Raw genomic sequence first — 23,911 nt, forward strand, 5'->3', positions numbered from 1 at the left:
TGTATTTCCTTGTTGCAATCCGTGCTAAATTCTCCTCATGCTTATAGTCAAAATAAAGCATTTAGTAAACATATCGTTGATGCCTTGATGCAATCTTATGAAGAAAAACTTAAGTTGGAAGTTTCTGTCCCTAGAAAACTTTATGATGAGTGGGAACCAACTATTAAAATTAAGATTAAAGATCATGAGTTCTATGCTTTATGTGATTTGGGTGCTAGTGTTTCCACGATTCCAAAGAGTTTGTGTGATTTGTTAGGTTTCCGTGATTTTGATGATTGCTCTTTAAACTTGCACATTGCGGATTCCACTATTAAGAAACCAATGGGAAGAATCAATGATGTTCTTATTGTCGCAAATAGGAATTATGTGCCCGTAGATTTTATTGTTCTTGACATAGATTGCAATCCTTCATGTCCTATTATTCTTGGTAGATCTTTCCTTAGAACGATTGGTGCAATTATTGATATGAAGGAAGAAATATTAGATTCCAATTTCCGTTAAGGAAAGGCATGGAACACTTTCCTAGAAAGAAAATTAAATTACCTTATGAATCTATTATGAGAGCCACTTATGGATTGCCTACCAAAAGAAATATCAGATTCCAATTTCCGTTAAGGAAAGGCATGGAACACTTTCCTAGAAAGAAAATTAAATTACCTTATGAATCTATTATGAGAGCCACTTATGGATTGCCTACCAAAGATGGCAATACCTAGATCTATCCTTGCTTTTTATGCCTAGCTAGGGGCGTTAAATGATAGCGCTTGTTGGGAGGCAACACAATTTTATTTTTTCCTTGCTTTTTGCTCCTGTTTAGTAATAAATAATCTACCTAGCCTCTGTTTTGGTTGTGTTTTTTGTGTTTAATTAGTGTTTGTGCCAAGTAGAACCGTTGGGAAGACTTGGGGAAAGTCTTGATATCTTGCTGTAAAAAACAGAAACTTTAGCGCTCACGAGAATTGCTGCCATTTTTATTTGGAAAGTGATATTTAGTTAATTATTTTTGCAGATGATTAATAGATAAATTCCTCACGTCCTGCAATTTATTTTAGAATTTTTGGGGTTCCAGATCTTGCGCTAGTTACAGATTACTACAGACTATTCTGTTTTTGACAGATTCTATTTTTCGTGTGTTGTTTGCTTATTTTGATGAATCTATGGCTAGTAAATTAGTTTACAAAACCATAGAGAAGTTGTAATACAGTAGGTTTAACACCGATATAAATAAAGAATGAGTTCATCACAGTACCTTGAAGTGGTCTTTTGTTTTCTTTTGCTAACGGAGCTCACGAGATTTTCTACTTTAAGTTTTGTGTTGTGAAGTTTTCAAGTTTTGGGTAAAGATTTGATGGATTATGGAACAAGGAGTGGCAAGAGCCTAAGCTTGGGGATGCCCATGGCACCCCCAAGATAATCTAAGGACACCTAAAAGCCAAAGCTTGGGGATGCCCCGGAAGGCATCCCCTCTTTCGTCTACTTCTATCGGTAACTTTACTTGGAGCTATATTTTTATTCACCACATGATATGTGTTTTGCTTGGAGCGTCTTGTATGATTTGAGTCTTTGCTTTTTAGTTTACCACAATCATCCTTGCTGTACACACCTTTTGAGAGAGCCATACATGATTTGAAATTTGTTAGAATACTCTATGTGCTTCACTTATATCTTTTGAGTTATATAGTTTTGCTCTAGTACTTCACTTGTATCTTTTAGAGCACGGTGGTGGATTTGTTCTATAGAAACTATTGATCTCTCATGCTTCACTTAGATTATTTTGAGAGTCTTAAATAGCATGGTAATTTGCTTAAATAATCCTAATATGCTAGGTATTCAAGATTAGTAAAAAAATTCTTATGAGTGTTTTGAATACTAAGAGAAGTTTGATGCTTGATGATTATTTTGAGATATGGAGGTAATAATATCAAAGTCGTGCTACTTGAGTAGTTGTGAATTTGAGAAATGCTTGTGTTGAAGTTTGCAAGTCCCGTAGCATGCACGTATGGTAAACGTTGTGTAACAAATTTAAAACATGAGGTGTTCTTTGATTGTCCTCCTTATGAGTGGCGGTCGGGGACGAGCGATGGTCTTTTCCTACCAATCTATCCCCCTAGGAGCATGTGCGTAGTGCTTTGTTTTTGATGACTTGTAGATTTTTGCAATAAGTATGTGAGTTCTTTATGACTAATGTTGAGTCCATGGATTATACGCACTCTCACCCTTCCATCATTGCTAGCCTCTTCGGTACCGTGCATTGCCCTTTCTCACATTGAGAGTTGGTGCAAACTTCGCCGGTGCATCCAAACCCCGTGATATGATACACTCTTTCACACATAAACCTCCTTATATCTTCCTCAAAACAGCCACCATACCTACCTATTATGGCATTTCCATAGCCATTCTGAGATATGTTGCCATGCAACTTTCCATCGTTCCATTTATCATGACACATTCATCATTGTCATATTGCTTAACATGATCATGTAGTTGACATAGTATTTGTGGCAAAGCCACCGTTCATAATTCTTTCATACATGCCACTCTTGGTTCATTGCATATTCCGGTACACCGCCGGAGGCATTCATATAGAGTCATCTTTTGTTCTAGCATCGAGTTGTAATCATTGAGTTGTAAATAAATAGAAGTGTGATGATCATCATTCTCTAGAGCATTGTCCCAAGTGAGGAATTAAAAAAAGGGAGAGAAAGGCCATATAAAAAAGAGAAGGCCCAAAAAAATGAGAGAAAAAGAGAGAAGGGACAATGCTACTATCCTTTGCCACACTCGTGCTTCAAAGTAGCACCATAATCTTCATGAGAGAGAGTCTTTTGTTTTGTCACTTTCATATACTAGTGGGAATTTTTCATTATAGAACTTGGCTTGTATATTCCAACAATGGGCCTCCTCAAGTGCCCTAGGTCTTCGTGAGCAAGCAAGTTGGATGCACACCCACTTAGTTTCTTTTGTTGAGCTTTCATACATTTATAGCTCTAGTGCATCCGTTGCATGGCAATCCCTACTCCTTGCATTAACATCAATCGATGGGCATCTCCATAGCCCATTGATTAGCCTCGTGATGTGAGACTTTCTCCTTTCTTTGTCTTCTCCACATAACCCCCATCATCATATTCTATTCCACCCATAGTGCTATGTCCATGGCTCGTGCTCATATATTGCGTGAAAGTTTATAGGTTTGAGATTACTAAAGTCTGAAACAATTGCTTGGCTTGTCATCGGGTTTGTGCATGATGAGAGCAATCTTGTGCGACGAAAATGGAGCATGACTAAACTATATGATTTTGTAGGGATGAACTTTCTTTGGCCATGTTATTTTGAGAAGACGTAATTGCTTAGTTAGTATGCTTGAAGTATTATTATTTTTATGTAAATATAAACTTTTATTTTGAATCGTTCGGATCTGAATATTCATACCACAATTAAGAAGAACTACATTAAAATTATGCCAAGTAGCACTCCGCATCAAAAATTCTGTTTTTATCATTTACCTACTCGAGGACGAGCAGGAATTAAGCTTGGGGATGCTTGATACGTCTCCAACGTATCTATAATTTTTGATTGCTCCATGCTATATTATCTACTGTTTTGGACATTATTGGGCTTTATTATCCACTTTTATATTATTTTTGGGACTAACCTATTAATCGGAGGCCCAGCCCAGAATTGCCGTTTTTTTGCCTATTTTAGGGTTTCAAAGAAAAGGAATATCAAACGGAGTCCAAACGGAATGAAACCTTCGGGAACGTGATTTTCTCACCGAACATGATCCAGGAGACTTGGACCCTACGTCAAGAAATAAAGGAGGAGGCCACGAGGTAGGGGGCGTGCCCTCCACCCTCGCGGGCCCCCTGTTGCTCCACCGACGTACTCCTTCCTCCTATATATACCTACGTACCCCCAAACGATCAGATATGGAGCCAAAACCCTAATTCCACCGCCGTAACTTTCTGTATCCACGAGATCCCATCTTGGGGCCTATTCCAGAGCTCCGCCGGAGGGGGCATCCATCACGGAGGGCTTCTACATCAACACCATAGCCCCTCCGATGAAGTGTGAGTAGTTTACCTCAGACCTTCGGGTCCATAGTTATTAGCTAGATGGCTTCTTCTCTCTTTTTGGATCTCAATACAATGTTCTCCCCCTCACTTGTGGAGATCTATTCGATGTAATCTTCTTTTTGCGGTGTGTTTGTTGAGACCGATGAATTGTGGGTTTATGATCAAGATTATCTATGAACAATATTTGAATCTTCTCTGAATTCTTTTATGTATGATTGGTTATCTTTGCAAGTCTCTTCGAATTATCAGTTTGGTTTGGCCTACTAGATTGATCTTTCTTGCAATGGGAGAAGTGCTTAGCTTTGGGTTCAATCTTGCGGTGTCCTTTCCCAGTGACAGTAGGGCAGCAAGACACGTATTGCATTGTTGCCATCGAGGATAACAAGATGGGGTTTTTATCATATTGCATGAATTTATCCCTCTACATCATGTCATCTTGCTTAAGGCGTTACTCTGTTTTCATGAACTTAATACTCTAGATGCATGCTGGATAGCGGTCGATGAGTGGAGTAATAGTAGTAGATGTAGGCAGGGGTCGGTCTACTTGTCTCGGACGTGATGCCTATATACATGATCATACCTAGATATTTTGATAACTATGCTCAATTCTGTCAATTGCTCAACAGTAATTCGTTCACCCACCGTAAAATACTTATGCTCTTGAGAGAAGCCATTAGTGAAATCTATGGCCCACGGATCTATCTTCATCATATTAATCTTCCAATACTTAGTTATTTCCTTTGCTTTTTTACTTTGCTTTTATTTTACTTTGCATCCTTATCACAAAAAATACCAAAAATATTATCTTATCATATCTACAAATCTCACTCTCGTAAGTGACCGTGACGGGATTGACAACCCCTTATTGCGTTGGTTGCGAGGAGTTATTTGTTTTGTGCAGGTACGAGGGACTCGCGCGTAGCCTCCTACTGGATTGATACCTTGGTTCTCAAAAACTGAGGGAAATACTTACGTTACTTTGCTGCATCATCCTTTCCTCTTCAAGGAAATCCAACGTAGTGCTCGAGAGGTAGCAGTCGCCACCACCAAGGAGGAACGACAACCACCACCAGGACAAGGGGGCTGGGGGCTTTCTGGAGCCTCGCGCCATCGCCCGCATCCTGGGTGGCGCTCAGGCCCCAGCCTCCCAGCACATCTTCAAACAGTTCGCTCATGAGATGAACGCGACCCTCCCCAGGCTCGAGGCCATGCACCCGCTCAGGTGGTCCAAGTACACCATCACCTTCAGCTCGTCCGACCAGCTCAAGTGTGCGGCAACTTTCGGCGCCCTCCCGATGCTCTTCTCGCCCATCATCAGCAATGTCCTTGTCACCAAGACCCTCATCGATGATGGCGCAGGACTCAATGTTCTCTCTGTCGAGACATTCGAACGCCTCCAAGTGCCATATGATTAGCTGCAGCCCACCAAGCCCTTCTCAGGCGTGACCGACGGCTCCACCACTCCGATAGGGAAAATCTACCTCCCTGTCACCTTCGGCAAGCGCAACAACTACCGCACTGAGCTCATCGACTTCGACGTCGCCCACATCCGCCTTCCGTACAACGCCATCCTGGGTTATCCAGCCCTGGCCAAGTTCATGGCAGTGACCCATCATGGTTACAACATCCTCAAGATGCCAGGGAGCTGCGGCATCATCACAGTCGCTTGCGAGGAGAAGGATGCGGTGTGCTCTCTGGAGCGCGCCTACCAGGCTGCGGCGGCTGAAGACCTAGACAACGAAGGTGCCTGTTGGTGTCAAAACCGGCGGATCTCGGGTAGGGGGTCCCGAACTGTGCGTCTAGGCGGATGGTAACAGGAGACAAGGGACACGATGTTTTTACCCAGGTTCGGGCCCTCTCGATGGAGGTAAAACCCTACTCCTGCTTGATTAATATTGATGATATGGGTAGTACAAGAGTAGATCTACCACGAGATCAAGGAGGCTAAACCCTAGAAGCTAGCCTATGGTATGATTGTTGTATAATGAAGTTGTCCTACGGACTAGAACCCTCCGGTTTATATAGACACCGGATAGGGTTAGGGTTACACAGAGTCGGTTACAATGGTAGGAGATCTTGAATATCCGCATCGCCAAGCTTGCCTTCCATGCCAAGGAAAGTCCCATCTGGACACGGGACGAAGTCTTCAATCTTGTATCTTCATAGTCCTGGAGTCCGGCTAAAGGTATAGTCCGGCTACCCGAACACCCCCTAATCCAGGACTCCCTCAGTAGCCCCTGAACCAGGCTTCAATGACGACGAGTCCGGCGCGCAGATTGTCTTCGGCATTGCAAGGCGGGTTCCTCCTCCAAGTCCTTCAAGAAGATTTTAAACACCAAGGATAGTGTCTGGCTCTGCAAAATAAGTTTCCCCATATTGCCATAGAGAGAATAATATCAACACAAATCTAATCTGCTAACGTATTCCGCAGCGTGACATCACACTACGGCCAAGTCCTTTACTCGAATCGTTTTTACTTTTCCACCTTAGCACGTTTAGCGAGGCGATTTCCTTGGCACGTCTTGTCAAAGCAAAGATCGTGTGCCCCCTTTTACGGGATTCTCATCAATACGGACGTGGGTAACCCAACTGCGTCATTTATCACGGCGCTTGGGAGGCAAGCGAGTTTTACTAGGCTGGTGGGGACGCACAACCGCATCCGCCCATATAAGGGGATAAGGATCCACCTTTTTACCTACGCCTTCTTCCTCCTTTGCCTATCCATCTCCTGCGCACTCGAGCTCCAGCGCCCAAGCCCGCGCTTCCTACCTCAACCTCCTCTAGCAATGTCCGGAGCGGAGGCAAGTGGATGGTCTCCTCCGTCACGGAGGGCCATGTCAAAAAGCTAAGGAAGGCTGGATACTTGTCCAAGGACATCGCGCACCGGCTTCCCGAGGAAGGGCAGCTTCTCCCCACCCCAAGCCCCCATGAGAGGGTAGTATTCCTTCCCCACTTCCTTCGCGGACTGGGTTTCCCACTCCACCCATTTGTCCGGGGCTCATGTTCTACTATGGCCTGGATTTCCACGATCTGGCCCCGAACTTCGTCCTCAACATCTCGGCGTTTATCGTCGTGTGTGAGGCTTTCCTCCGCATCCGTCCCCATTTCGGCCTCTGGCTCAAGACCTTCAACGTCAAGCCCAAGGTGGTGCACAGCAGCCAGGCGGAGTGCGGAGGCGCCATGGCAGGCAAGATGGCCAACGTCCTATGGCTCGAGGGCTCCTTCGTGGAGACCCTGAAGGGGTGGCAATCATGGTGGTTTTACATCACCGAGCCGCGCGATTCGAAATGGATCGCAGCCCCCAAGTTCCGATCCGGAGCCCCCATGCGGCTTATGTCCTGGAAAGAGATGGGCCTGTCGTGGGGCGACGAAAAAGAGGTGACCAGATTGCAGACATGCATCCAGTCCCCGGTGAGCAAGCCTGATGAGGACATCAATACCATTGTTACACCCACAGCCCCTACTGTTACATATACTGGACCAATTACTAGAGCTCGCGCACGCCAATTAAATTACCAGGTACTTTCGTTTCTTGGTAATGATTCTAATGTTCATGAGATTATGATGCTGCCTAAATTGGATACATTTGTTTTGCTTACAAATGAAGGTCCTAGCTTGGAGAAGGATGAACATTGGAGCAAGAACACGAATGGAGTTGATGGCATGCGCAAGGGGATCAAGAACGGAGTTACAAGTGATGATTTCAGGACTTTGAAGCCGCCATAAGGAGTGCATGAAGCCTTGGACGAAATATACAAGATGCCACTTCATAATATTCGTCCATAGGCTATTCTAGGTGCTGCGTCACCTTATTAATGGGCCAGGCCCATGTAATTTCGAAATACTTAAGTATAGGCTATTTTTAGAGTCCGTATGTGTGGGGAAACAAGAGTTAGGGTTGGTTTCGGACCCCACCCTCAAGGGCCACGAAATTCCCCTCTCTTCCTCCATATATACAGCCCTTAGGGCGTCGTTTAGACTTGGGTTTTGTTTAGATTAAAAGTTCGCCATAGCTGCAACTTCGCGTACTTCGTTTGTGTCCAACGACCAGACCAAGACGTCACAGAACCCCACCTTGATCAATAAAGCTTTCATCTTATATTCGCAATATCCAGATTGCAATCTCAGCTTCTTGCTTGTTCTTCGTTTGCTCGCAGGAAACAGGCCCTCGTGGTCAGGTTGATCGTGCTCCGGCGTGGTCAATAACCCCTCGGAAGTTGGTTTAGCGATTGCTAAGGCGCGACGTCTCGCACGTTCGTAGTCGGATCGTCAAGGTCGACTCCCACAGAAAACGATAGCCACCATCTCATCGAAACATCGGGACACCTTTGCCGTCTATCAAGTGGTATCAGATTTCCAGGTTGCTCGGTGAGATTTTACAGTTTTTCGTAGATTAGATTGAGTCTGTTCTTCATACCTACAGTCCACGAAAAAGCCACAAAAAAAATTAGGGTTAGTTCATCATATCCGAACCAATCTGAGCCTTTGCATAATCTTTTTAGGGTTTTTGCTTTGTTGAATTTGCGGTTGCATCGTCGTGTCAAGTTGCTGGTCTTAGAGTCTAGTCTTTTAGAGTTTCGAGTTCTGGTCATAAGTTGTCACGCCGCCGCCGCACCATCATCATCGCCCATCTACCACTTTTGCTTATCCGCCACCGCTTTGAATCCATATCCATATACCACCATCAATCCGTATCCATATACCACCACCGCTACCATATACCACCACCGCTGCCATATACCACACCATATATCCACCACCAATCCGAGTTCTTCTCATATTAGGTTTGTTCTTGAGATCAATCTCAATTCCGATTCGTGTTTCCTTGCCTGCGTAGGTCTCGGAAAAAAAAGAGTCTGGAGACCCCCCGGCAGTTTTTAGGCCAAAATTTTCATGGGCAAATTTTTTTTTCCCTATCCTATTTTTAGGCTTTTCTGAGTCTTTTGAGCCACGTGCCATCATAGTGATTTTTTGTCGCACTTTTTCGTCGTCGCTGCCCTGATTTCCGAAAAAAAAGTGGAAAAAAAATTTTCGTGCCCATACTATCAGTTTGACGAGGGAAGAGTTTTGAGACACTCGCCGTTATAGTAATTTTTCGCAAAAAAAAAAGAGGAGCGCAAAAAAAAAAGAGGAGCGCAAAAAAAAAGAGGAGCGCAAAAAAAAAGCGAAAAAAAAAGTTCCAGAGTGTGCTTTTCCCTTATTTACGTGCAGCGCCGTGATTTTGTTAGTGTTCTAGGCTCGCGTCTCTAGCACGGTCTAGCCTAGGACCAGCACAGTACCGTCGTTGAGCGTTTATTCAACTTTGCATCTCTGAATTGATTATTGCTGACCCTTTTTGCTACCATACTATAAGCCTTCCCAGCTCCACATACCTCTACGTCGTGCGTTTGACTCTCCCTGGCAATCGCTCTATCCAAGCTTTTGAGAGTTTTGACTATAACGGTTGCCGATCACCGCCTGCTGCTGGGTAAGAACTGGTAAGAATTTGAGATTTGCTTGACGGATTTGTGACCCCCGCCACCACCACCTCTTGTTAGTATTCTGTAGGATCATATTCTTGTGTGTTTTCTATTGTTGCTAACCATGGCAGGATCACAAGCCGACGAGACTGACTGGGAGAACATGACGAATCAGGAGTTGCATGATAAATTTCAGCAAATGATGAATGGACAGGTGCAGGATGTGCTAAACAGATTTGAAGAGGCCATGGAGAAGATAGATGACATGGAGAAGACGTTCGAAACAAAGCTCGATGACAGGTTTAATGAATTGCTCGCGCGTCTTCCACCACCACCACCGGCTGCACCTAACGCACCTCTACAACAACAACAACGACGACTACCTACACATCGTGAAACAGCCCTCCGCCGAGCGAGCCGTCTCCCTCTTGCACCTGGCCAAACTGTTGGTGCTGCTGTTGCTACTTCTGTGGCTCCTGCTGCTGATGCGGAGGAGGATGATTTTGCTGGCGATTACGAGGATGAGGTTGATCAAAATCAGAACTACGTGCCACCACCAGCACAGCAACCACCAGGTCGTCCACATGCAAATAATGGCAATGGTAGGGCTCACCCTCAGGTACGAGATCATGACCATCTCCCTAAACTAAAATTGAATATTCCACCATTTGAGGGTAGATATGTTCCTGATATATATCTTACTTGGGAGTTAGAAACTGAACAATGATTTACATGTTTACAATATCCCGAGGAGAGACGTGTTCCTGCTGCTGTTTGTGCATTCACTAGTTTTGCATGTGTTTGGTGGTCTGAGCATTGTAGATTATATCCCATTCCTGCTACTTGGGCTGCTTTGAAAACTGCTATGCGTACTCGTTGGGTTCCACCATATTATCAACGTGAATTACTTCAAAAATTGCAGCGCTTAAGACAGGGAAAAAATTCTGTAGAAGAATATTATCAGGAATTACAAACTGGCATGATTAGATGTGGTATTGTTGAGGGAATGAAGCTATGCTTGCACGTTTTATGGGTGGATTAAATAGAGAGATTCAGACCATTCTAGAGTATAAGGAGTATACTAATATCACTCGTTTATTCCATCTTGCTGTAAAGCTGAACGTGAAGTGCAGGATCGACAGGCATTGGCGCGGACTAACTTTTCTGCAGGTCGACCTTCTTCATGGACACCACGTGCATCATCTACTTCCACACGTTCTGCTTCACCGGCGCCTCCGTCGGCTGCCACCTCCAACCGTGATACAATAAAGCAGGCACAATCACCACTATCTGCCAAGAGCGACACCTTCTGGGCCTGCAAAGAGCTCTTCTTCATCCATGGCATCAACAGGGCAGACACATGATATTATTTGTCGACGTTGCAAGGGTGGAGGTCATTATGCGAGAGAATGCCCATCTAAGCGTGTGATGATTGTTACTGAGGATGGTGGGTATGAGTCCGCTAGTGACTATGATGAGGAGACTTTGGCTCTATTACACGTGACGAACACGGTGGAGACGATTCTGATCATGAGACGCAATACATGGCTCCTGAAGATGCTGACAGGTATGAATGTTTAGTTGCTCAACGTGTTTTGAGTGTGCAGGTTACACAAGCTGAGCAAAATCAGAGGCATAATTTGTTCCATACAAAGGGAGTTGTGAAGGAACGTTCTGTTCGCGTGATCATAGATGGAGGGAGTTGCAACAACTTGGCTAGCATCGAGATGGTGGAGAAGCTATCTCTCACCACAAGACCACATCCACATCCTTACTACATCCAATGGTTCAACAACAGCGGCAAGGTTAAGGTAACACGTACTGTTCGTGTGCATTTTAGTATCTCTACATATGCTGATTATGTTGATTGTGATGTGGTACCTATGCAAGCATGTTCCTTATTACTTGGTAGACCATGGCAATTTGATAAAAATTCTATTCACCATGGTAGAAACAATCAGTATACTCTTGTTCATAAGGATAAAAATATTACTTTGCTTCCTATGACTCCTGATTCCATTTTGAAAGATGATATTAATAGAGCTAATAAAGCAAAACAGGAGAAAACTAAGAGTGAAAATCAGATTGTGGCAAAAGAATTTGAGCAACAAATGCAGCCTAATAATAATAAACAATCTAGTGTTGCTTCTGAAATTAAATTGAAAAGTGCATGTTTACTTGCCACCAAATCTGATATTGATGATCTAGATTTTAGCAAATCTGTTCGCTATGCTTTTGTGTGCAAAGAGGCATTATTTTCATTCGAGGACGTGCCTTCCTCTTTGCCTCTGTTGTCACTAACATTTTGCAGGAGTTTGCTGACGTCTTTCCACAAGACGTGCCACGGGATTACCACCTATTCGAGGGATTGAGCATCAATTGACTTAATTCCCGGTGCATCATTACCCAACCGTGCACCATACCGTACCAATCCAGAGAACGACGAAGGAGATTATGCGTCAAGTACAAGAACTGCTCGACAAAGGTTATATATGCGAATCCCTTAGTCCTTGTGCTGTTCCTATCATTTTAGTGCCGAAAAAGGATGGTACATCGTATGTGCGTTGATTGTAGAGCATTAATAATATTACTATTCGTTATCGTCATCCTATTCCTAGGCTAGATGATATGCTTGATGAATTGAGTGCTCTACAATATTCTCCAAAGTTGTTTGCGTAGTGGATACCATCAAATTCGTATGAAATTGGGATATGAATGGAAAACAACATTTAGAACTAAGTTTGGATTATATGAGTGGTTAGTCATGCCTTTTGGGTTAACTAATGCACCTAGTACTTTCATGAGGTTAATGAACGAAGTTTTACGTGCTTTCATTGGACGATTTGTGGTAGTTTACTGTGATGACATATTGATTTATAGCAAATCTTTGGAGGAACATTTGGAACATTTACGTGCTGTTTATTGCTCTACGTGATGCACGTTTGTTTGGAAACCTTGGAAAGTGCACCTTTGCACCGACCGAGTATCTTTTCTTGGCTATGTTGTTACTCCACAGGGAATTGAAGTTATAAGAGATTGAGTATTGAGAGTTGGCCGCAGCCCAAAACGGTCACACAAGTGAGGAGTTTCCTTGGCCTCGCTGGTTTCTATAGGCGTTTTGTGAGAGATTTCAGCACCATTGCTGCACCTCTCAACGAGCTTACAAAGAAGATGTGCCTTTTGTTTGGGGTACCGCACAGGAAGAAGCCTTCACGGTATTGAAAGATAAGTCGACACATGCTCCTTTACTCCAACTTCCTATTTCAATAGACTTTTGAGCTTGAATGTTGATGCTAGTGGAATTGAATTAGGAGGTGTGTTATTACAAGATGGCAAACCTGTTGCATACTTTTCTGAAAAATTGAGTGGGCCTAGTCTGAACTATTCTACTTATGACAAAGAATTATATGCTCTTGTTCGGACCTTAGAAACATGGCAGCATTATTTATGGCCCAAGGAATTTGTTATACATTCTGATCATGAATCTTTGAAACACATTAAAAGTCAAGCAAAACTGACATTCTAAATGGGTTGAATTCATTGAGACTTTTCCTTATGTCATTAAACACAGGAAGGGTAAGGAAAATGTTGTTGCTGATGCATTGTCTCGTCGTTATACTATGCTTTCACAACTTGACTTTAAAATATTTGGTTTGGAGACCATCAAAGATCAATATGTGCATGATGCTGAATTTAAAGATGTATTGCAGAATTGTAAGAAGGGAGAACTTGGAACAAGTTCGTTCTTAACGATGGATTTGTGTTTCGTGCTAACAAGCTATGCATTCCAGCTAGCTCCGTTCGTCTTTTTTGTTTGCAGAGGCGCATGGAGGAGGATTAATGGGACACTTTGGCGTCAAGAAGACGGAGGATCATACTTGCTACACATTTCTTTTGGCCAAAATGAGACGGGATGTTGAGCGTTTTGTTGCTCGCTGCACTACATGTCAAAAAGCTAAGTCACGACTCAATCCTTCATGGTTTATATATGCCTTTGCCTGTACCTAGTGTTCCTTGGGAGGATATATCTATGGACTTTGTTTTAGGTTTACCTCGAACAAAGAAGAAGAGGGATAGCATATTTGTTATCGTGGATAGGTTCTCGAAAATGCACACTGTTATACCATGTCATAAAAGTGATGATGCTGTTAATGTTGCTGATTTGTTCTTTCGTGAATTTATTCGCTTACATGGTGTGCCAAATACTATTGTTTCAGACTGTGATACTAAATTTCTTAGCCACTTTTGGAGATGTTTATGGGCTAAGTTGGGGACTAAGCTTGCTTTTTAGTACTACTTGTCACCCCCAAACTGATGGACAAACTGAAGTAGTCAATAGAACATTGTCTACTATGCTTAGGGCTGTTTTGAAGAATAACAAGAAAATGTGGGAAGAATGCTTGCCTCATATTGAATTGCTACTAAGATGTGCCCTTTTGAAATTGTGTATGGTTTCCTACCTCGTGCACCTATTGATTTGTTGCCTCTTCCATCTTCGGAGAAGGTTAATTTTGATGCTAAAGAACGCTCTGAATTGATTTTAAAAATGCATGAGTTAACTAAGGAAAACATTGAGCGTATGAATGCTAAATATAAACTTGCTGGAGATAAGGGTAGAAAACATGTTGTGTTTGCACCTGGAGATCTTGTTTGGTTACATTTGCGTAAAGATAGATTTCCTAATCTGCGCAAATCAAAGCTAATGCCCACGTGCTGATGGTCCTTTTAAGGTTTTAGAGAAAATAAATGATAATGCATATAAACTTGAGCTACCTGCAGATTTTGGGGTTAGTCCCACTTTTAACATTGCAGATTTGAAGCCTTATTTGGGTGAGGAAGATGAGCTTCCGTCGAGGACGACTTCATTTCAAGAAGGGGAGGATGATGAGGACATCAATACCATTGTTACACCCACAGCCCCTACTGTTACATATACTGGACCAATTACTAGAGCTCACGCACGCCAATTAAATTACCAGGTACTTCCGTTTCTTGGTAATGATTCTAATGTTCATGAGTTATGATGCTGCCTAAATTGGATACATTTGTTTTGCTTTCAAATGAAGGGCCTAGCTTGGAGAAGGATGAACATTGAAGCAAGAACACGCATGGAGTTGATGGCATGCGCAAGGGGATCAAGAACGGAGTTACAAGTGATGATTTCAGGACTTTGAAGCCGCCATAAGGAGTGCATGAAGCCTTGGACGAAATATTCAAGATGCCACTTCATAATATTCGTCCATAGGCTATTCTAGGTGCTGCGTCACCTTATTAATGGGCCAGGCCCATGTAATTTCGAAATACTTAAGTATAGGCTATTTTTAGAGTCCGTATGTGTGGGGAAACAAGAGTTAGGGTTGGTTTCGGACCCCACCCTCAAGGGCCACGAAATTCCCCTCTCTTCCTCCATATATACAGCCCTTAGGGCGTCGTTTAGACTTGGGTTTTGTTTAGATTAAAAGTTCGCCATAGCTGCAACTTCGCGTACTTCGTTTGTGTCCAACGACCAGACCAAGACGTCACAGAACCCCACCTTGATCAGTAAAGCTTTCATCTTATATTCGCAATATCCAGATTGCAATCTCAGCTTCTTGCTTGTTCTTCGTTTGCTCGCAGGAAACAGGCCCTCGTGGTCAGGTTGATCGTGCTCCGGCGTGGTCAATAACCCCTCGGAAGTTGGTTTAGCGATTGCTAAGGCGCGACGTCTCGCACGTTCGTAGTCGGATCGTCAAGGTCGACTCCCACAGAAAACGATAGCCACCATCTCATCGAAAAATCGGGACACCTTTGCCTCTATCAAGAGTAGATCAAGCTTGTCAATGTAGTCCAGGTTATGCTCGTCCGCCGGATCCTCCCGTGTCAACAACGGGGCTTTAATATGTGGGAGTTCGACCCGGCACAGCACCAAACCCTTAACCGGCTCTTCGACACGACGTATGAAGATGTCTGGAAGGTGCTAACCAAAGGCGCCGAGGCTCCCACATCCGCTTCCGAGGACCGCGGATACAGCTCGCAGCGTCACGCTAGCAAGGTAAGCTATTTTCACCTTTTACAGGATGTTAAGTTTTTTCATAGTTTGACTCTATGCGGGATCTAAACTCCCTCACCTTTGACAGGCTTGGCAGGCGTAGTCCGGATCGATTAACTGCCGGATCCCTTGCCCAAAGACCCAGCCCCTGCTCTCCTAGTGAAGCTGCTGGTTCCGGCGCCTTATGTGGTGCCAGAGAAGAAGGCCAAGAAGAAGAAGGCCACAGGGACTCGAAAGAGTACCCGTAATGTGGTGGTGTCGGACTCGTCATCCGACGAGTCCGAGACGCTCTCCTCCCGTGAGAACGAGGAGGAGGAAGAAGAACACTCTCCCCCTCCAGCGGGGGAGGAAAGAAAAGGAAGGCCGCCCCAACGGGGGAGGCAGAAGGGTCCAGGAAGAGGAAGACCCCTCCGCCGAACTACTCCCCCGACGCCGAAGAGGACGAAGAGGAGTGGCCAGATAGGGCCAAGCGTCCGACGAAATCGTAAGTATTCGGATATCAGAGTAACTCATGACGTTCCTTTGTTGCACAGCCTTCCCTAATGTCGAACATAATTATGCAGCCCGCCCCGGGCCGAACTCAACGAGTCGTCGAGCGGCTCCCTGGATTCATCGGACGTAAACTCAGTTCCGCCCGCTGTCTCCCCCCGCACTACGGATGACGCCGAAGTGGCGTCGCAATGAGCTCCGGGGCAGGAGGAGGTGGTCCTGGAGGAGCCGCAAGGCGACCTCCCGGACTCCAGGAGTAAAGGGGACAAGACCCCCCAGGGCTCCAAGTCCGGCTTTGTGCCGGACACCGCGCCGGAATCTTCAACAGTTCCGGACCGCGGTAGGCGAACTCCTTCCAAGAGGAGCAAGCCTTCTGAGCCGGCGGCCTCCGTCCAACCGGAGGTGCCGGACAATCTGCTGGAGGTGCTTGACGGTGCCTCCATCGACGAGGAGCACCGTACTATTATGAGTACGGTGATCCAGAAGGTTCAGTCCGCCAAGAGCGGACTGAGTGAAGCTTGCGCTAGCCTTCTAACAGGCTTCGAGGTAAGTAAAAAATATGTAAGAATATAACCGCATAGACAGTAGCCCCTGATGCTCTGTTTGGCGTTCGGAAAGAAAAGCCGAATAGAGGATCTATTAAATTTCGCAGGAGTCTAACAACAAGAGTCAATATGCGTATGCAGGCTTCGCTGCTAGCCACCGCCACACTGACTGCGGAGGTGGGTGCCCTGAAATAGGGACTCAAGCGGACCGAGCAAGAGCTCGGCCTTGCCAAGTGGCAGCTCGAGGAGAAAGAAGGTAAGAAATACCTTACAGAAAAAAGTGCCTATAAAAAGACGTGATTGCAAAAAATAACAGGATTGTACTGCTTATTGTAGGGGCCACGACTGAGGTGGCGACCCTCAAGCAGGCGCTGTCCGAGGCCGAAAAGAAAGCGGCCGCGGAGCGCACCGAGCGAGAGAAACTTGAGGCCCGGGTCGGCGAGGTGCAGCAAGAGCTTCATGCTCTCATGAAAAAACATGAGAGTTTGGAGCTTGAGTCAAATACGCAAGCGTCCGAGCTCGCGGTGGCCCTTGAGACTGCCAAGTCTGCCAAGGCCGAAGCCCAAAAGGCCCTCCAAGAGTTGGAGGAGATGAAAAAGATAGCAGCGGGTAAGGCATTCTTTATGCAAAGCAGAAATATAAAAGTAAACTACTTGTTACTTACCCGAATCCGGAGCTCTCCAGGGGCATTCGCAGATCTTCCCCGCAGTGTATCCGCCGCTGCCGCATTCTACCGAGCTGAAGAGGGCAGCTTGACGGAGAAGGTGTTCTGGTCTCAGTATACTGAGGCCGGACACCCTGTGCCCTTGAGCGACCAGCTGAAACAGCTGGTCGAGCTCCACAAGGCGGCCGAACAGGCCATGAAGGGCTTCATAGTTCGGCTGTGGCCCGGAGAGGCCCTGCCTGGGAGCTACTTCGGGCTGATGCGGCGGCTGGTGGAGGCCCGTCCAAGGCTCGAGGTCATCAAGCGCTCCGTCTGCATCGAAGGTGCCCGTAGGGCCCTTGCCCGTGCAAAGGTGCATTGGGGTAAGCTGGACGGTGAGAAGCTTGTGAGGGACGGGCCGCCGCCGGGGAAGGAGCATCGCAAGCCCGAGAACTACTATAAGGATGTTCTTGCGGGTGCCCGCCTTGTGGCGGATGAGTATACCAAGGATGTAATTTTTGAATGAACTCGCTCGTGTTTATCCTGTGCGCTGAAAACTTGTTCATATGCGCTAAGCAATGCTTGTTGAATTTAAAATATTACTTTCTGTGCGGCCGTTTATCAAAAAATTGAGAGATGGCCAGTCATCGGCTTCTGCCCCCATGCCACTAGTGCTGGGGTGTTCAGGATAAACCTGAGCGCTCTTTTTCCCATAGTTGGGTCCTTCGAGGGAGGCGCTCAGCACAACGAACCAGGCAATCGGACTATAATGCTTGAACACTCTCGCTTAGCCATAGAACTCTATAATTTTAAATTTCGGCGAAGCCCCTAGTTCGGAAGACCGAGTTCGGGGCGCTATCCACGCCTTGGCCGGACAAAGCCGGCTCCTCGCTCGAAGCGGCATAAGTCTTTAGGGACTCGAAAAACCTCTCAAACAGCGACCGGCCTCTCGCCTCATCATGACAGTCAGTTTTAGCTTTCTCCACTAAGGTGCTTAACCCAGCTCAACTGGGGCACAATCGCAGTGGTTCTCCTAGTGCTACCTTAGCCGATATAGCGAAACGTAAGGCACCAAAACATAGGAGCCGGGCAAACCCAACTATTGACCCAAATCATGATTCGGAGCCGATGCATATAGTGCTATAAGTTCGGGGTGCCGCACTTGTGAAAGTGTACGGGCTTCTCACACCATATTGAGGGGTACTGAAGCCCCTGGCGTGTTTGCCGTACCATGGTGTACGGGTGCAACATGTCATTTAATAAACATATATATGAAAGGAGGATAATGCAAAAAATAGACAAAAAGCTATGCATTGTTAATAGAAAGGCTGCTATCAAAGCAGAACGATACAAGTAGTGCGATAAGCAAAAGATATTGGGCTATTTAACATGTCCTGGCCAGGAGCAGGCCGCGGAATTGTATGCCAAAACAGGTATACTGCTCGTAACAGAGACCACCTGGGAGTTCCATAATGCGGCATGGCTTGTCTGCTTCCCTGGATCTTGCATCGTTTGTGCGGCAGTTGAATTGCCGAACAGGTCGTCCGAAGTATGGAGTCCTGAAAGTAAGAGAAAATTAAAAAAAGAATTCGGCAGCCCCTAGTACGTTTTAAGCTGTATTTTGGGTTTGCCGTTATTGTGCCCCTTCCCCTGCGCCCATGGTATTTCAAGAGCGTAGTTATGTACGCGAGGCACTGGTTTCGCTATGTCGCGAGGGCTGGGGTTGGGGCCGCATTGCTACGCCTGCTCAGAACGTGCCAGGCGGTCTTGTTGTAGGTTACTCCGGGCGCGCTTGGCAGTGTCTGGCTTTTTAATGGCCGGACTGGAGAATTGCCTAAGAAGGCTGCTTTGTACTTCTGCTGCGAGGGCCGCCGTGTGCTCCTCCGTACGGAGGGAGCGTTCGGTGTTTCCGTTGACCGTGATTACTCCTCGAGGGCCTGACATCTTGAGCTTGAGATATGCGTAGTGCGGTACCGCATTGAACTTTGCAAATGCGGTTCGCCCGAGCAGGGCATGATAGCCACTGCGAAATGGGACTATCGAAGATTAACTCTTCGCTTCGGAAATTGTCCGGGGACCCGAAGACCACTTCAAGTGTTACTGAGCCTGTACAGTTGGCCTCTACACCTGGTATAACGCCTTTAAAGGTCGTTTTTGTGGGCTTAATCCTCGAGGGATCTATGCCCATTTTCCGCACTATATCCTGGTAAAGCAGGTTCAGGCTACTTCCGCCGTCCATGAGGACTCTTGTGAGATGAAATCCGTCGATAATTGGGTCGAGAACCAATGCGGCGAAGCCGCCGTGACGGATGCTAGTGGGGTGGTCCCTTCGATCAAAAGTGATCGGGCAGGAGGACCATGGGTTGAACTTTGGGGCGACTGGCTCCATCGCGTATACGTCCCGTAGCGCATGCTTCCGCTCCCTCTTGGGAATGTGGGTTGCGTATATCATGTTCACCATCCGCACTTGTGGGGGAAAACCCTTCTGTCCACTGTTGTTCGGCGGCCTGGGCTCCTCCTCGTCATCGCTATGCAGCCCCTTGTCTTTATTTTCGGCTCTTAGCTTGCCTGCCTGCTTGAACACCCAACAATCCCTGTTGGTGTGATTGGCTGGCCTTTCGGGGGTGCCATGTATCTGGCACAAGCGGTCGAGTATTCGGTCCAAACTGGACAGGCCCTGAGTATTCTTTTTGAATGGCTTTTTCCGCTGACCGGATTTATAGCCTCTGAATCCGGCATTAACTGCCGTGTCTTCATTGCTGTCGCTGCTAACGCGGCGCTTTTGCTCATTTCGACGTGTACTACCACTTTTGTCCTTGGTATCCGAACTACCAGGGTTCTTTGCTAAGTTGTTACTGCGAGCTAGCCAGCTGTCTTCTCCCGCGCAAAAGCGGGTCATGAGTGTCGTGAGGGCTACCATGGACTTCGGCTTTTCCTGTCCCAGGTGCCGGGCAAGCCACTCGTCGCGGATATTATGCTTGAAGGCTACTAGGGCCTCTGCGTCCGGACAGTCGACTATATGGTTTTTCTTTGTTAGGAACCGTGTCCAGAATTGCCTGGCCGATTCCTCTGGCTGCTGAATTATGTGGCTTAAGTCATCGGCATCCGGTGGTCGCACATAAGTGCCCTGGAAGTTGTCGAGGAATGCGGCTTCCAAGTCCTCCCAAGAACCGATTGAGTCTGCTGGCAAGCTGTTAAGCCAATGCCGGGCCGGTCCCTTAAGTTTGAGCGGGAGGTATTTGATGGCGTGTAGATCATCGCCGTGGGCCATGTGGATATGGAGGAGATAATCCTCAATCCATACCGCAGGATCTGTTGTTCCATCATATGATTCGATATTTACGGGTTTGAAACCCTCTGGGATTTTATGATCCATTACTTCGTCTGTGAAGCATAATGGGTGTGCGGCGCCTCTATACTGGGCTATATCACGACGCAGCTCGAAGGAGCTATGTCTGTTGTGTTCGGCCCGGCCGGATTTGTTGTATCCGGAATGAAGATCACCGTCACGTGCCGTGGGGCGCCTGCTCGATCCGTAGATCGATCTTGTTTGTCTTGCCTTGTCCTCCAGTACGTCTCGCAGGTCTGGCGCATTTTCCCGTTCCTTGGTTGAACGGCGCCGGGGCATGGCTTGGGTGGAGGGCCGAGAGGCCTCTCTGTCGCGGCCGTGAGGTGGCCGGTCGGCCATGTCGTGCGCTGGTGATGTAGGTGCTTCCTCCTCTGATCGGGGTAGCGGCCTACGCTTTGGGTAACTCTTGGAGGGGCGTTCGAGTTCATACTCTTCGGCTGCAAGGACTTCGGTCCATCTGTCAGCTAGCAAATCTTGATCAGCTCTAAGCTGTTGCTGCTTTTTCTTGAGGCTGCTTGCCGTGGCTAAAAGCCTGCGTTTGAAACGCTCTTGTTCGGCGGGGTCCGATGGTACGACGAATTCGTCGTCGTCGAGGCTTGCCTCGTCTTCGGAGGGAGGCATATAGTTATCATCCTCAACCTCTCGGTCTGCCGCTCTCTCATGAGGGCTGGCTTCTCCATCTTCCTGTGCCGAATCTTGCTGTAGGGGGTGTTCTTCGGCGCTATTCGGGGTAGTATTATCTCCCGTGCCGGAATCACCGTTTTTGCTTTGGCGGGATTTAGAGCGGCGCCGCTGACGCCTGCGCTTTGGCTGTTTCTTGGAGGTGTCATCCTCCGCTGTTCCATCACCATCTCCATCTTTTGGAGTATCCACCATGTATATATCATATGACGAGGTGGCCTTCCAGCGCCCTACAGGTGCTGGTTCCTGTTCGTCTCCTGCATCGTCGTCCATACCGTCGATTTCTTCGGAGTCGAAGTCAAGCATGTCGGTTAAATCGTCGACAGTGGCTACAAAGTGGGTGGTGGGTGGGCTTCGAATTTCTTCATTGTCCGCATCCCATCCTTGCTGACCGTAGTCCGGCCATGCCTCTCCTGATAAAGAGAGAGACTTTAGTGAGTTCAGGATGTTGCCGAAGGGCGAGTGCTGAAAGATGTCCGCTGCGGTGAACTCCATTATCGGCGTCCAATCAGATTCGATCGGTAGGGGCGCGGGGGGTTCGGAGTCCGGAGAGGAATCCGGATCCTCGGAGTCACGGGTCACGCAAAACGCGGGGCTGACGTTCGGCTCGATCGCCTTTGAGATCGTAGCCCCTGAGGTGACGTCCAGCCGCTCATCCTCGATTGGCGCAATAGGCTCCGGATTAAGGGTAGGAATCGGTGCGCGTGCGGCCTCCAGGGCACTGTTCGGCGGTAGAGCAAGATCATGCCTCTCAAAACAGTGCGGCGCGCTTGGCTGTGGCTCGAATCCGTCGAAGATCAAATCCCCGCGGATGTCTGCCGTGTAGTTTAAGCTTCCAAACCTGACCTGATGGCCAGGGGCGTAGCTTTCGATCTACTCCAGGTGGCCAAGCGAATTGGCCCGCAGTGCGAAGCCGCCGAAGACGAAGATCTGTCCGGGGAGAAAAGTCTCACCCTGGACCGCATCGTCGTTGATGATCAAAGGAGCCATCGGGCCTAAAAGTGACGACACAGAGGAACTCTCAATGAGAGCACCAATGTCGGTGTCAAAACCGGCGAATCTCAGGTAGGGGGTCCCGAACTGTGTGTCTAGGCGGATGGTAACAGGAGACAAGGGACACGATGTTTTTACCCAGGTTCGGGCCCTCTCGATGGAGGTAAAACCCTACTCCTGCTTGATTAATATTGATGATATGGGTAGTACAAGAGTAGATCTACCACGATGTAACACCCCGGATATGACTTTCCCAATATGTATTCCAAATCTTACCATTTCCGGCCTTTAGTTATTTTATTTTCTCGGGTTCGGGTCTTTGTCTCCGTGTGTTGTTGTCGTTGTCATGCATCTCATATCATGTGATCATGTGCATTGCATTTGCATACGTGTTCATCTCATGCATCCGAGCATTTTCCTCATTGTCCGTTTTGCATTCCGGCGCTTCGTTCTCCTCCGGTGGTCATTTCTACCTTTCTTTTGTGTGTGGGGATTAAACAATTCCGGATTGGACCGAGACTTGCCAAGCAGCCTTGGTTTACTATCGGTAGACCGCCTGTCAAGTTTCGTACCATATGGACTTCGTTTGATGCTCCAACGGTTAACCGAGGGACCGTAAAGGCCTCGTGTGTGTTGCAGCCCAACACCCCTCCAAGTTGGCCCAAAACCCACCTAAACCCTCTCCATCATCTAGAGCGTTCGATCACGATCGCGTGGCCGAAAACCGCACCTCATTTGGACTCTCCTAGCTCCCTCTATGCCTATATATACCTCCCCCATTCCAAATCTCGGATCCCCTCTTCGAAACCCTAAAAAAATATCACCTCGCGCCGGCCGGACACGTCCGTCCCCGGCCGGACAGATTGCCGCCGCCGCCCGCAGCCAGTGGTGCGCCGCCACGTGGCCGCCGCCGTCCCTCACCCGCCGCGGCCCGCTCGGCCCGGGGAGAGCCCCCGAGGGCCCGAGCCGCCTGCCGCCCGATCCGCGGGATCCGCCGCCGCCCGAGCGCCTCTCCCTCGCCGCGCCGCCCGCCTCCTCCTCACCGGCGCCGGCCACCGCTGCCCCACTCTGCCTCGCTCCTCACCAGACAGCCCCGCGCCGGAGCTCCTCGCCGCGAGCTCGCCCGACCGCCGCCCCTCGCCGCAGCTCCGCCGCCTTCGACCACCGCCGCCTCGTCGCCCGCCAAGTCCGGCGACCTCCATCTCCGGCAACCCTCATCTCCGGTGCCGACGATCTTCGTTTTCCGTGCCCTGCTACAGTGCGCCGATCCGGATCTCAGATCTAGAAAACCCTAATCTCGGGGTTGACTTTTCCCTCTCCTCTCAGTATTTTTTATGCAACTTCATCATGCCGTAACTCCGCATCCGTAGCTCCGTTTTGGGCATATAGCATATCAAAATGTCCGTCTCAGAGAGTACATCATTTCATTCCATTGCATCATTTTCATTTGAGTTCATCTTGATGCCCGAAATGCTGTTGGAAGAGTGCTACTTGAGATAATTGTCAGATCTGCTGCTCCATTTAGCTATTTGTCATTTTTGCCATGATTATTGTGTGCATGATATGCCCATGAGCTCTACATGTGTTTTGTTAAGGGTTTTGCCATCTTTCCAGAGGTGCAACCCATGTATTTTTGTGATGTGTGTGGTGA

This window comes from Triticum urartu, chromosome 2 (assembly GCF_003073215.2).
Source record: "Triticum urartu cultivar G1812 chromosome 2, Tu2.1, whole genome shotgun sequence".
NCBI classification, from domain to species: domain Eukaryota; kingdom Viridiplantae; phylum Streptophyta; class Magnoliopsida; order Poales; family Poaceae; genus Triticum; species Triticum urartu.